Source organism: Pyxicephalus adspersus, chromosome 1 (genome assembly GCF_032062135.1).
Source record: "Pyxicephalus adspersus chromosome 1, UCB_Pads_2.0, whole genome shotgun sequence".
Classification (NCBI taxonomy): Eukaryota; Metazoa; Chordata; class Amphibia; order Anura; family Pyxicephalidae; genus Pyxicephalus; species Pyxicephalus adspersus.
The window spans coordinates 48,165,974-48,179,851 of record NC_092858.1 but is presented as its reverse complement, the minus strand read 5'-3'; positions in this window follow the sequence as shown (position 1 = coordinate 48,179,851).

The following is a 13,878-nucleotide window of genomic DNA, read 5'->3' as shown; positions in this document are numbered from 1 at the left end:
AACTCCTTACAAAAATTCCTTAACTGCTGAAGAGTAATTATGGTGAGCCTTGGAAAGGTGATATCACCTTTTCATAATTGGCTTTAATTACCCTTTGCCAGTTGAATAAAAAGTGGTTGCTGTTGAAGCATATAATGTGTGTAGTAAGTCATTGATAGTTCTATCAAGGTCCAATAAAAACTAATATTTATTATTAATTATGCATTGTAAAATGTTTGTTTTTAAAGGATGCCTTCAAAGTTCCATAAGGTTGTAATAAAGGCAACAATTTTTTAGTACTCCACACTTTACTGTGTATCATTTGCCACTTGAATTTCCAAGGCTGGGAGAAAATTAGGATAGCCCATATTCTAGTCGAATAGCTCCAATTTGACATCAGTTTGCTGAAACCCAAGAGGCAGGTAACAGTACTGTGAGAAGTATAAAAACAAAAATGAAAACACACTGACATAATGTAGTAAAAGAATATGATTTTTATTGTGAATAAAATAATTTATGCACTTGCAATATCACTGCAAATAGAAGGTTTGTAGATGGACACTAGAGTGTGTGTTGGGGCTTCTACACCGGGGCCAGCAGCAGAGTTCTTCCTCAGAAGAGGGGATATAACATTCAACAATCTCTGTGCACAGTAGGACCCATTCCAAGTTGGAGCATGAGTATTTTCTCAGAACAGAAAGCTATCCTCAGCTTCTGGGTAGCACTATGCAAATGTGTTTAGGGGGTAAACCCCTTTTTACAAACCTATCTGTGTTATCAGTCTCTGCTTAGGAAGTGGGATATCATTATCAACTAATCGGTATATGTAAACCTTATAAACATAAGTTTATAGTAGCATTGTGTGACTGTTCAGGCAAATGGAGATCTGTTGTGTTTTGTCTCCCTCCACAGGAATACAACTGGAATACCAAAATTATATATATAATCATATAGATATATAATTATATATATGTGGCTCCAGGAAATATCAATCTGTGTTATGGGAAAAACTAAGTCAGCATGAAAGTGTTTTATTTTCCAACACTTTTAGAAAATGCTATTTTCAATCTTTTATCAGTTTTTTGCATCTAAATGCTGGTAATTTTCTGTAGACTCTTTGCGGCCACTTTCTGTCTATTTGTTTGCATCCATCAGCATCTGTATACTATTGCTAATAGTTTGGTTTCCTGATGGGAACAACAGTGGACACTTCATGTGTCATATGTGCTGGTACAGACACTTATAGACTCATCTGAATGCACAAATAACAGGGTGACAATGCTGGAGAAATTGAGTTGTCACTTTGTAACAAGAAATGTCTGAACAAGGATCTTCATTGCAGAATTACAAGGCATTTTTTTAAATGAAATCAAATTTAAAATGTTGAAAATGTGTTTTAAAGCCACATTAACATGTTCAGAATTAAATGAGATTTTAGCGAATGTGTTTAAATCTACATCTAATTTAAAGCATTTAATTTAACTTGCTTCACTTGCATTCAGATGTGTCTCCCTTCTTGTTGGGCCATGTAGAAACCTATACTACAATTAATGCTACCAGAACGTTTCTTGGGTTAAGACTATTTTATGCTGGAAAAGATCAGATTCTGAAGAACATAATAATAATTATTTCAGACTTTTGTTTAAATCACATATATAAAAAACTATACACATATATATACATATATATTATACATACTATACATCAGTACCTCATTGCAGCAGGTCTTTAGGTAACCAGGAACCAGAACACCACTGGACCAGCTCTGTTTATGCAGATATTTCTGCTGGTTTTTCTTTTTTTTTTAAATTGAATTTTTATTGAAATTTTGAATATAAACAAGGAGTACAGCAATACAGGGATAGGATCAATACGCATAATACCCATAGACATCAGGTGTAGCAAAATACCCAACAATCAAAGTATATGTCCTCGTCTGAGGTAGTAATGTTATTGTCAAGTAACATCAAGGCCAAAGTTCAAAGTAAAATCCCATCCGGCATTGCTGAAACAAACAACAATCACAGGAAAAAAAAAAAGAAGAAAACATACAATAAAGAATAAACAGGTACATATAAACAATCAAAATAATAACCCGTATGAACAACAAGAGGGGGGGTAGAAGGGGGGCAGGTGGGCATCATAAGTGAGGTATACCGGATCAAGTTAACCACAACTAAACCCTAAACTTGCAATTGAGCATAGAAGGTGTCCCACGGATCCCAGATCCTTTCAAATCTTTCAACTTTGTTTTGTATAAGGGCTGTAAGGTATTCCATTAGGCGAACATCCTTTATACGGGTATATAGATCCTCTAAAGAGGGGGGTAGAGTGGACTTCCATCTGGTCGGGATCAGGGTGCGAGCTGCCACTAAAACATGGGCAATCAGTTTGTTAGTAGGTTTGGGAAGACCCGTGAAGGGTAACCCCAATAGATGGGTAAGCGGGTCCAGTGACAACTGATGTTGAGTTACATCCTGAAGCAGCTTATGGACCCGGTCCCAATATCCCTGAATAATGGGACAATACCAAAATACATGTTCCAAAGTTCCCCGCTGTGTCCCACATCGCCAACAGGTAGGGTCCCAACGGGGAACAACCTGTGTAATACATCAGGCGTGTGATACCATCGAAATATTATTTTATATAAGTTTTCCTTATATAATGTACAGATTGAGCTTTTGTGCGCTGCTTCCCATATGTCTGACCACCCCTCATTATCCAAGGAGCGGCCTAGAATAGATTCCCAAGTGCTCATATAAGCAAATTTTCCCGAAATCCCTGGTACACTAGTATGAAGGAGACGGTAAATTGAGGAAACCAGACCTTTAGTATATGGGCCAAGCATGCATATCCTCTCAAAGGAGGTAGTGTTTGAAAAGCTGGGTGCCTGGGTGAGGGAGAGGGCGTAATGTCTGATCTGCAGATACCCAAAAAAGGCAGTTTGGGGAAGGTCAAACATGACTTGGAGTTCCGAAAAGGAGAACAGCCTCTTCTCCACGGGTTGTAAAATATCCCGGAGGTGGAACAGTCCCCTCTCCCTCCAGGGTTGCCATATCCCTCTGCTAAGGCTATCAGGCAATAGGGGGTTGTGAATAATAGGTGTCAGAACCGATGCTGTGGAGGATAAACCATATTTAATTTTATAGGACCGCCATAAATTCCTGGTAAACAGCATTGGTGGGAGTAATTCCTTATCTGCCAATAGGAGGGAGGAGCTCCAAAGCATCACATTAGGGTGGATTGGAAAGATCCAGGATTCCTCCAATTCCCTACAAATAGTGGCGGAATGTAATGAGGTCCAAAAGGGTAAATAGCGTAAATGAGCCGCCACGTAATATTTAAGAAGGTCGGGAGCTCCTAGGCCTCCAAGTTCCCGTGGTGTACAGACTACCGACTTAGAGAGTCTATGTCTCTTATTGGCCCATATAAAATTCAAGAAACCCGCCTGCAATTTCTTCAAGGTCTGGACAGGAACCCGCACTGGGAGGGTTTCAAATAAATATAAAAGTTTGGGTAGGAGCATCATTTTTACTGAGGCTATACGTCCCAAAAGCGATAACGGGTGTAATTTCCATTTGTTCAAGTACTTATGTACCTCCAGGAACAATGGGGGAAAGTTATACGAATATAGCTGGCCGTATGTAGCCGTTATCTGAGTGCCTAGATAACCAATGGAATGTTCCCGCCACATAAAGGCGTACCTGTCCTGTAACGCCGAAAGTTGCGGATGTGGCATATGTAAAGGTAGGGCCTCCGTTTTAGAGGAATTCACCTTGTAGCCGGAGATTTCACCAAACAAGTGTAGTTCAGACCACAGATTTGGTAAAGTAATAGTGGGGTGTGTTAGCGTAAGGAGCACATCGTCCGCATAAAGCGAAATCTTGTAAGAGGAGTCCCTCACCCTAACCCCTTGGATGTCCGGGTTGGATCTGATTTTTGCTGCCAAGGGTTCGATACATAAGGCAAACAAAAGGGGGGACAATGGGCACCCCTGACGTGTACCATTTTTAATAGAAAATTGTCTGGAGGAGGCATGGGGTAATTTAACGGAAGCTGTCGGGCTGCTATAAAGGGACCGAATTGCCCGGAAAAAAGGTCCGGAAAAGCCCAGTTTGGTCAGCGTGGAGAACATAAAAGGCCAACTAAGGCGATCAAACGCCTTTTCAGCATCTAGGCTAAGAATCAGAGATGGAGTTTCACGTTTGTTAAGGATGTCTATAACATCAATCACCCTGCGGGTGTTATCACTGGCATGCCGGAAGGGGATAAAACCAGTTTGGTCTCCATGTACAAAATATGGCAGGAGCCGTGCGAGTCTGTTAGCCAGCAATTTGGTGTATATTTTAAGATCCGAATTAAGCAGCGCTATGGGTCTATAGTTAGCACAGTCCACCGGATCTTTACCCGGTTTGGGTATAACTGCAATGTGAGAGCTGGACATGGAAGGTGGAATTGGCTTACCTTGTAAAAAATCGTTAAATAAAGCCTCCAAGTGTGGGAGTAATTCCGGCAAAAAAGTTTTGTAATACAAGTACGGAAGGCCATCTGGACCAGGGGCTTTATTAGAGGGAAGATGAGATATAATTTTAGAAATTTCATCTCCGGTGATGGGTCGGTTGAGATGTTCCAGGTGCTCTTCCGACAGCTGGGCAAGATCTAGGTCCACTAAGTAGGAATCTATCTTCTCTTGTAAAGTGCCCCCTAGGGAGGTCTGTGCCTGATGTACCACTTGGTATAGCTGAGTGTAGTAGGTTTCAAAGCAAGAGGCTATACAGGAGGGGTCATCTCGCATTACCCCACGGTCATCTTTTATGGCCACGGGAGAAGCTTGAACCCATGCGTCTCTAAGTTTGCGTGCCAATAGCATGTCAGCCTTATTGCCTTTGTGGTAGTATAATTGTCTGGTGCGTTGCATCATCCAACTGACCTTCCTCAATTCCAAAGCCCTTAATTTAGAGCGGAGAGAGATCACCTCCCACAGAAGACCCAATGAGGGCCTATTAACAAGTTTTGCCTCCGCTGAGCGCAGCTCCCGCTCAGTCAGAGTACGTTGCAGGGCAGAGTTACATTTTAGGCGAGAGCTCAGGGCCACGCACTGACCGCTAATAACCGCCTTATGAGCCTCCCAAAGTGTAGAGGTATGTGCCACGGAACCCTCGTTTTCAGTGAAGTAATTTTGGATACCCGTAGTGAGGACCAATTTGGTGTCGTTATTTTTAAGGAGGAAATCATTCAGTCTCCAATGACAAACTCTAGTCTGAGAAGGGGCAAGGAAAACGTCCAATGTGACCGGGGCATGGTCTGACCAAGTAATGGGAAAAATGTCAGCTGACACACTATTCCGCAAAAGCGGAAGATTTGATAAAGATATGATCAATACGAGTGTGGGTGTGGTGGGGCGGTGAGTAAAATGTGAACTGTCTACTCGTTGGGTGTTGAATACGCCAACTATCATATAATTGGTAACGCCTAATAAGCTGTCTAAAGGCCTTAGATTGCTGCAGGACAGAGGTTGGTGGAGGGGAAGCATAGGCAGACAGTCTATCCTGAGTTGGGGAAAAAATTATATTAAAATCACCCCCCAAGATAAAATAAGTATGGGCAAAGCCGTCCAATAAGGCCAGTATTTTGGAGAGGAATGGCAGTTGACCCACATTAGGAGCATAAATGTTAAACAAAGTCAAAGAGACTCCCTGCAGCAGACCATGTAAAACTATGAACCTCTGCTGGTTTTTCTGCCTCTGCTTTTGCATAAGGGACATTGCCTGATCTCATAATTTCCTTGTGGTACATTAGTTCCGCTTTACAGTCCACCTTTTAAGTGGACCTTTTTACTAAAAGAATATATAAGCTGATATAACGAAACTCATTCTAAACAATGATTGGATATAAAGCTGATCATTTGGTTTCACACACCAAAGCAAGCATGCAGCTGAATATGTAACAATTACCTGAACACCTGAGCTGTTTACATGTAAACATAACATTGCATATACCTTAGAAAACTATTAAAGCATATGCACATTGTGAGCTCCATTGATAAGGCCTGTGCAGCATTATACACAGTGACTGCTTAAGGAATTTATTTGGCAGCTCTGCAATAGCAATTTCAATAATTGATTGGCTATGACAGGTTGCCTCTGTTGTATCAAAAACCTCTTAAGGGCCTATTGTGCAAAAAAACTGTATGTAACTTGCATAGTTCGGGTTTTATTACCATTTAAAAATAAACAGAATGTGTAACAAGTGAATTGTTTTGGTTTTTACTAAAACTGATAAAAAAGTAAAGTAAGGGAATCATTTTATGTATATTTAAAAATATAACCATACCAGACAAACTATTAAGTTTTATTTTCTTGCATATAATAGCATCTAACTAGGAACAGTAAGCTGTACAGTAAAAGCAAAGTACCATAAATGCCAAATTTGTCATTTTCTTCCTAATTATGCAATATTTTAAATAAACAATGAATGCTATTGAATGCTATTAGGAGTTCTTTTACATACTGCATATAACTTTTTATTGTTTTGCTTTTATTTGTTTTATTGGTATATAATCTGCCTTTAACTGCATTCCACTGTGAATACAGCAGGTGTCAGTGTGTACACACAATGAAATGCAGGCTTTGTATTTGAGTTTAGCCGCATCTTTTTAATTTAGGTATAATCCGTAAAGAGGTAATAGAGTAGATTCCTGCTGAGCTGGTTTAAAACATATTGTCACTATAACAGGATAATGGAAGGCTCGCAGGATGTAAGTTTATAACAACATTTTTCCTCTATGGCTACAGTATGGTTCAGCATAAGAATTCATTTGATAAACCATAGCCTAATGAAATGTAAAACTAAACTGTACACTGCCCGGCTATTTTACTAGGTACACCTTCTAACAGATTGGACCCTCTTTTGCTTTTAAAACTGCCATAATTCTTCATGGCACAGAATCCAGAAGGTGCTGGAATATTCCTCAGCTATTTTGGTTGGTATTGACCTGACAGCATCACACAGTTGGTGCAGATTTGTTGGCTGCTAATATATGTTGCCCATCTCCAAAGTGTTCTATTGGATTGGGATCTGGTGACTGTGGGGGCCATTTGAGTGCAGTGAACTTGTTGTCATGTTCAAAAAACCAGTTTAAGATAATTTGAGGTTTGTAACATGATTCATTCTGCTAGAAGTAGCCATGAGAAGATGGTTACACTGTGGTTATAAAAGTATAAACATGATAAACAACAATGCTAGCATAGGCTTAAGTTTTTAAAGGATGTCCATTGAGTTGTAGCCCCCCGTTACACCAGCACCTCAGGGTCTAAATCATTGATACAAAGCAAGATGGACCCATGCTTTCATGCTGTTGATGCCAAATTCTGACCCTATCGTTTGAATGTTGCAGCAGAAAGAGAGTAATCAGGCCAGGCAAAATTTTCCCATTCTCTTGTTTTCCTTTTTTCTTTTTTTGGTGAGTCAATGCATATTGGAGCTTCAGGTGCCTGGTCATAGCTGACAGGAGTGGCACCCAGTGTGGTTTCCTGCTACTGTAGCTCATTTGCTTCAAGGTTCCATGTGTAGTACAAAGATAATATTCTGCACGTGTAATACTTTGGTATTTAAATTGCTTTTGCCTTTTTATTGGCCCAAACCAGTCTGGCCATTCTCCTCCAACTTGAGATTATTTTTGCCCTGAAACCTGCTGCTCAGTAGATTTTTCCATTCTCTGTAAATCCTAGAGATTGTGTGTGAAAATTCCAGCTGATCAGCAGTTTCTGAAATATTAGGACCCGTCCACCTGGCACCAACAACGATACCACCTTTAAAGTGAACAAATCTCCATTCTTCCTTACATCAGCAGGTCAACTTGACAACGTCTTCATGCCTAAATGAGGCCATGTGATTGCCTGATTAGATATTTACATTAACAGATTATGTTAGCAACTGAATACAGTAAATGTGAAAGTTCCTGGTGAGTGTCACAAACTTTAATTAGATGTGGATCACCCAAAACCAGAACCCAGGATTTCTAGGAGCTCAGCTCAAACTACTGGAATTTATCCAGACTTTTAGTTGTTCTGAGCAGGCACAGGTATTAGGTATTTGGTCAGCTTTAGAAAAAGTTACAAAGAACCAAAATCCTGGATACCTAGTAGCTGTTTCCCTGTTGTATATTGGTAGTGCATAGTCTGCCCTGCTCACCTGGACCCTAATGTGAGGGGAAAATTAATTTTCCAGCTGTTGGGCACTTACCATGAAGTCACCCTTTGCAGTCTCCAGGCCTACATCAATCCCCTTCTATATAAAGCATTCCTGTCTTACTAAATCTCTCCATATGCTTTTCCCCAGGCTAACGGACTAACAGTCTTTGTAACTGATCCAAAACCATGCACATTTTTCCTCAATGAATCTCTGTGCTGGAGGGGGTAACCTACTTCAAAGATTTTTTCTACCTTGAAAAACTAATTAGGGTTCTAAATATTCTCATCATTTTCTAATGTTTATATGGTAATCCTTTATGTATCTAATCTGTAACTAAGTGTAACAAATCCAATATGTACCTTTTCTTCTGGACTAGATGCTATGCATTCATTGTTTAACCCCCCTCCTGTGAGCCCAAGGCCTTATGAATATGTTACCTAGGAGTATGTATTTAGGCCAAATGGGGCTTACAAAAGAATGTTCACCGTTTTTTTATTTTCTATTTTTGTTTTCTTATTTTATTACTATTTTCCTTCCTATATTACATGAACACTGTACCAGAGAACCCCAAGTGCTTTCTAGCTAATAACTAAATGTATTTCAAGCCACAAAGCAGCAACTGTGTTAAGGGCACATTTATTGATTCATTCACTGTCCATTACCTCTTCGCTGTTTAACCTTTACTCAGTTCGGACCTTTACGTAGCAATTTACCTGCATTATACATTACCCATATAATGTTTACTTTCTTCTACGATACAATAAATCATTAAAGCTATTACTGATGAACTGTACATTAAATATCAACTGTGCAATCTATCTTCACTGTACATTTGTCAGTTATTCATTAACAATAGGATGGGGTAGGTGAAAGGATGGGGTATGTATACATAATTATATTTTAATTATAATGATTTTATGTCCCACCTCTCTCATATGAAATACACAAAAGGAATAACCATCCACCACCACCACCACCAAGAGGAGTTTAAAGAAACTGAAATCTAGTAATCTCAGAAATCCTAAAAATAATTCCTAAAAATAAATACAAATAGTATAAAACATATACCAATTTCATTACAACCAAGATCCTTTACATTGAAAATACCGTCCAAGTACTAGGGAACTGAAAAGGTGAAAGCAACATGAAAGTTAAAATACTTTCCAAATTTTTAGTATATGCATAAACCTAACCCTAAATGGTACATTATCAGTGTTACGTGTTTTGTGGTCATATACAGCCACTTCTTCAGACTCAAGTGCCACCAATGGCATATACATCTACTCCACAATATAACAGTACCAAAGCTATAAAGAAATATATTATATATGTTCAAAAAGATTTTGCAACACAATTCTTTAAATTAACAAAGTTTATCATTTCTTTTGTGCATTTTCTTTTATTTTTTAGTTAAATGTATCTTTTGTTTATATCAGTTTGAATATACCACACCGATCCCCTTTATAAAATGTACTGTAAATTTTATGCTCCACATTACACTACTGCTTCTACTGTGCTTGTGCTGTGTATTATATACCATGCAGTGCTCAGCTGTATAAAGCATGGTTTAGATCTGGGGTCATTAAACCTTTTTGGCCACTAGGCCATTTCAGGGGTGGGCAGGAGGACACTAGGCTGGAGTCTCTCTTGAGCCTCGCCCTAATGGCCCTGCCCGCACTAGAAACGCCCCCTGAAGGGAATTCCCGGCCGGCGTTAACACTTCCCCCGCCGGGGTAAGTAGGGAACATTCCCTCTCCTCCGTATGTATTGTGGAGGAGAGGGAATTCCCTTCAGGGAGCCACAGCAAGAGCAGGCTCAAGAGCCGCATGCGGTTCTGGCAGTTTGTTCCGGCCTAGGCCAGATTAGGCCAGATCGGCCAGGGGGCGAACTAACTACTGGCTAGGCTGTATCTGGCCTAAAGGCTGGAGTTTGCCGACCTCTGGTGAAAAGATGGAGGCTATCATGGGTGAACCTAGGTGATCCAGCAAATCTGGCTTGGATCTGATCCAGGATTGAAAACATTTGCCAAATATTAGCAAACGATTTAAGAAATCCATTCCAGGTTTGCTGGATCTCAAAAGGTTCACCCATGATAGTCTATCTTCCCCAGTCCTGGTGAGCTTTGCTAAATCAGGTCCACTGTGTTTTATGTAATATACTCAACATTACCAAGCTATATACACAACGATGTTCATGAATATTTAGTGTTCAGGTATATAGAATAAATTTAGTGTTCAGCTAATGTACAATAAAATGCATTATATAACCAATGCGGATGCACTGTACTACCTAGTACTGCACAATCACTATATTACACTGGTTCTCAGTATTTGAATGTTCTGGAGTAATTCAGAGGAATTTAGAAGACCCTTCTGATTCTCATTTCTGTAAATAAAAATATGAGTAAATTGACACATTTGTAGAAAATCAAACACTGTATTTTGTTTTTGATTTTTTGCTGGATCTTGAAGTGGTACGCTGAAAGTTATACCTCCCCACTGCACTTCACCCTATAACTACTGCTTACCTTACTGTATTAAAAGCTGTTAAAGACTAAAAATAAAACATCGCTTTTTATGGCAGAGCATTTTTTGGCTATAAAAGTTGTAACTCTCCACACTTTGGCTAGTGTATGCTGTTTCTCTAAGATTATTTTCTGAGAACATTCCTATATCTTGGGAACATGGTTTATCTTCTAAACAGGGATGCCGGGTATCCAATTTGTCATGTCCCCTCAGTCCTTTATTTCTAAAATAGGCGTAATCACTGCCATTAAACACTATAGAAGTATACGGTCAAGTACAGTTCCTAAATCTTGTACGGCTATTCTGCTCCTAATTTATCAGTCTCCTCTAAGTGAAAATCAGTGGTTGTTAATTTCATAACCACTAAAAACCATTGAGCTAGGCAGTCAATTTGTTTCAGTTCTGCTATTTTTATGTTGCAAAAACAGAAAAAAAAATAGTGGAAGAAGTTGTATATGCGATACCATTGAACATCTATCTCATAAGTGTCCCCTTGGAAATTCTTCTGCATTAAACTTTTAAAATGTTGAAGTTCTCTTTACTTTTCTTCAATAAAACATTTTTTAATCTCTATAGTTTAAAGGGGCATTAAACTGTATGTCAGTTCTTACTCTTTATCTAGAGGCTCTGATTTATAAATGACCATTTATAGCACAAAGTCCGTTAACAACACACTGGAGGTCAATTATGAACCAGAAAATATAAAGCTTTTTCTTATCAGCAAATGTACTTACTTTTCTTTATTTTTTTTTATAAGACTTTGCTTTTATTATAGTGTGTATGTGTACACCAATTATTTGTTTGTTGTGTTTGCACAGTTTTGTCCGGCTAACATAAATATTTTGAGGTTACCCTGCATTTATACGGATTTGTTGTATAAAACATACTTTGTCTTTGTGTTAATGATAATGGTGGTAGTAGCAATAATAATATTTCTATATGCTGGTAGTGATGATAGCACAACATAAAACTGCATCTTTGTCCAGACACAATGATGATGATTTACTTAAGTCATGTAGTCTGTTCTTTTAACAAGGTAAATTATCACTTTCCTAGGGATATTACACCTAGCTTTGTGAATACAGTGACAGTTCACTTTGGTAAGAATTCCCAGTCATGTGTCAAGAAATCTAAAATAACTATCAAAAAAACAGGATTTTGATTGATTGGTTGAAGTCAGCTGTGCTCCATCTCATATACTACAGGAAGTTAAAACTACGTTCACATGTCAGATAATCATCACTCAAGACATTGCCTGAATCATTGCCGCATCTCAAACAGAAATCTGACATGTGTACAGTGGTCCCTCAATGTCGTTATTTAATGGCCCTGCGAAAACGTAAGTAAAAATCATAATATGTTAATCCAAAAAAAAACCAATATAGAGTAATCGGGAATGATAGAAAACTCCACCATGATAGAAATACTCCACCATCTAAGAATTGAATATAACACAGTCCACAGTCTGTCGATAGCTCAATGCCTGATCTCAGCTTGCAGTTTTTTTCCTATGGCATAATGCTTCCTGACAGACAAGGGACAATATTCTATATTAGTGCTCATCACTAATGGTAAACCAAAGTTCTAACTGGTTATAACTTTATAATTTGGTCCCCTCAGTCTCCCATGGTAGAAGAACACATGTGTACAGGGGCAAGACAGGGAGAGAAGGTTAAAGTATAGAAATTCTCCAGTCAGAGACCACAACTTTTATTGGCTGTTGCACAACAATTTGAGATTTGTCTCTTCCATCAGTCAGGGAGAATACAGTTGGATTTATCAATTTTGTTCACTCCTGATTTGTTGCCACGTCTCATACAGCAGCACCAATGTATGATTAAAACCTACACTGACACTCTGTAATAAGTGTGTACTGTCTCAGCCTTCTTAGTCTTGTGTAAGCTAGTTTTGAATTTTGCCTTTCTGACTTACTTCCACAGACCCTTACATAAACAAAGGGGTTGGCGCTAATCAAAATACAAAGAAGCCAAAGAGCTCTTGGTAAATGTAAGTGTGCAGAAAACACAGACCATTACTTACCAGTATATTCCTACTAGGAGTTCTGTTAAATCATTATAACATTAATTATATTATTTATAACAAATTATTCCTTCAAATGTTAAATAGAAAGTTCTGTTTCTTTAAACACCCCAAACCTTGATGATATCTGTACTGATTACTACCTTTCATAAATTAGCCACATATCAAATCAAATAACAAGAAATACTGTTATTTTCTGCATTTAGTATATGAATTATTTGTAGGGACGTCTTGTACTGCTTCTGAGTTGAAAAAGAGATAAAACCTCAGCTTTAAGTTATATTCAGTTATAATATATTCAGCAATTTTTTTTTTTACAACACCTATTACTGTAACTAAAACCCTAATAAACCTTTCGAAAAAGTTCCAAATCCTACTGAAATGAATAGATGCTTTGTATTGTGTACTTTCCACATGGGGGTAGCACATAGTTACAGCTTGACTTATCATGGATTAAAGCTGTTTGGAGACTTTCCACACAGGTCTTAAGGGCAGAGATACATTGCCATTGATTTACTGAACTAAGTGAATATGGTAAAGCTTTTTTATTCCATCAACCAATCAAGAACTAGCAATGTATTTTTTTTCATTTGTATAGATTAAGGATTTATAATGAATATAGGTCAACTTTATTTACCAACATTCACATTGGACAATGAAAATCAACTCAAACAAAAAGTTCACTCTCTACTGTTCGTACATTAAAGAGCCTACCAGAATGCCTGGACATACCGCACTGCAAACAGACTGTGATATTTTCTCTGGGGTCTGGCCTGTTCTGTACTTACACATAAAACTAAAAGAATAGAATTTAACAACCAGTCTTGCTCACCATTGTTTATTGTATGTGCATGGTATCAACCATCAGTAATGATCTCCCTTGCCATGTTTCACACTGAAGTGCTTACTTATAAGGATAACTTTACCTATCAGTCACCAGTTAGATATATATACAGAAAAAAAATACTAGCTCAAGCTGTTAAAAATTAACCAATGGATGCCCATCAGCTTTGACTATACATGATTCCAAACACTAAATTTTATCTATAAAATATAATACAAACAAAAAACATCACACAATAGCAACTTGTGACTTATCACAAAGGAAACATCTAGTTTAATTTCCAAATACAATGTTAAA